Below are 2,052 nucleotides of genomic sequence, written 5' to 3'. Positions count from 1 at the left end.
GGAGACATGTTTATATGCGCAGCAGAATATAGCCTATATAATATATTGATATTGATCAATGTATTGATTGACACCTTTTCCAGACAAAATTAAGAAAATATTTTTTAATAAGTCCTGATAACACACATTTTTACAATAAAAAACAAAACAATTTGAGCTAAACAAAACAACACACACACACACACACACACACACACACACACACACACACACACACACACACACACACACACACACTCTCTCTCTCTCTCTCTCTCTCTCTCTCTCTCTCTCTCTCTCTCTCTCTCTCTCTCTCTCTCTCTCTCTCTCTCTCTCTCTCTCTCTATAGATGTAATGGTTTTAATACTGTACAAAATATTCTATGCCCCTACACTAACCCTACCCCTACCCATCACAGAAAACTTTCTGCATTTTTACATTTTCAACAACAACAACAACAAAAAACTCACTGTATGATTTATAAGCTTGTTTACTCTTGAAGACCTCAATTTAGGTCCCCATGGTGACGCGAGTTTCAGGAGTCTGTGTGCATATAGGTTGAAGTCCATGGAAAAAACACACCTTTGCAGGGTTTGAACTAATAACCTTTTGATAACCGCTTCACCACGCTCCCACAGCATATGAGAGATCACACACAAGCCAGTTTATATGTGTTTGTGTGTTTGGGAGATGGTACAGAAAAATAAATAACACCACCTGTAATTCCTACAGTTCCTTTCTTCAGTCCGTGACTCAATGTGTATGCCAGCAGCAAGCCCTACTGTTCCATGCATAAAGGTCTCTCTGTTTGCCTGTTCTGCGGTTCATTTTTCAGTGCTGCCAATAAAAAAAAAACACCAAACTGGCTTTCACTATTCCCAACACTCCTTGTCTCAGAAGACTGTTGCTGCTGCTAATTGATTTAATATGGAATACAAATTGAAAGACTATGGAATTGTGATATTGTATGAGAAATCAATGGCAACCTGTCAGGCCCTGGATTCATCCTAATCTTTGGATACTTTTGGATAGCCTACTGTTTTTTTTCTCTCTCTTTTGTGTGTGTGTGCTCAACTTTATTACTTACAGGAATTCATTGCTGGTCTGGATGTATCTCACTAAGGAAACCAACAGATATTCTCAGTGAAAACAATAAAACAATTCCTAGTCAATTTTAATTGATTTGACTTGATTTGAGATGAGATGAGAACTGACAGTGAGGCTGGGAGAGGCTCTAAATCCGGAAGGGACAGAGAGAGACTGGAAACTCTACACAGACACAAATACAAACAGCAGGAAAATCTGATTCCTACTACCTTACTAAACACTAATGTATCTCTCCTCCTCAGATCATCAATCTCCTGCTCCAGTCTCTTCAAGAGTTCTTCAGCTTGACTGATAAGAACCTTTTCCAGGTCTCTGATCAGCTGTGTCATCTTAGAGCGGCTTCTCTCGATGGAGCGGGTCAGCTCAGTAAAGTTCCTCTCACTGTCCTTCACTGTTAGGACACACAGAGAGAGAAACATTAGAGTCAGTCCATTCACTCAGCTCTTACTGGTTCCTCACACAGCCTGTTCTCCACAGTGGGCTTCAGTGGGACTGGAAAGATCTCCAGCACTGGCTCCTCACTGACTGATTGAGTCCTAACTGAGTCTGAAACAGCTCTTCCAGCAGCCAGCAGTTGTTCTTATGCTCAAAATTCACCTTGTGACACTCCACAGTCTCTTTCAGCTCCTTCTGTCTCCCGGACACACACACTCGCGCCTGCATGGCCCATAACGCTTTGGTTACTAACGAAGGAACGAGTATTGCGTTTGCTAAACGCTATGGGGGAATTCCTTTCCTCGAGATATTGAAGCAAATTTTTATCCAAAAATACCTTATGCACGCAGTGCAGCTGCACAGCTCTCAGCAGGAAGCAGCTGCGTGCTGATTGGCTGTGCCGCTGCAACTGCAGCAACCTATGGCGAGACCGTGGGGCGGGACGGACCAATCAGGTCCTTCTAAATTCCCGCCACAAGGGGCAACAGAATTTGCATAGCCAAGGGTATATAAGACCCTGTCTCGCAAGGT

Source organism: Gobio gobio, assembly GCF_949357685.1.
Source record: "Gobio gobio genome assembly, chromosome: 6".
In the NCBI taxonomy this organism is placed as follows: domain Eukaryota; kingdom Metazoa; phylum Chordata; class Actinopteri; order Cypriniformes; family Gobionidae; genus Gobio; species Gobio gobio.
The sequence above is the reverse complement of the archived record's forward strand: the minus strand, read 5'-3'. Positions refer to the sequence as shown.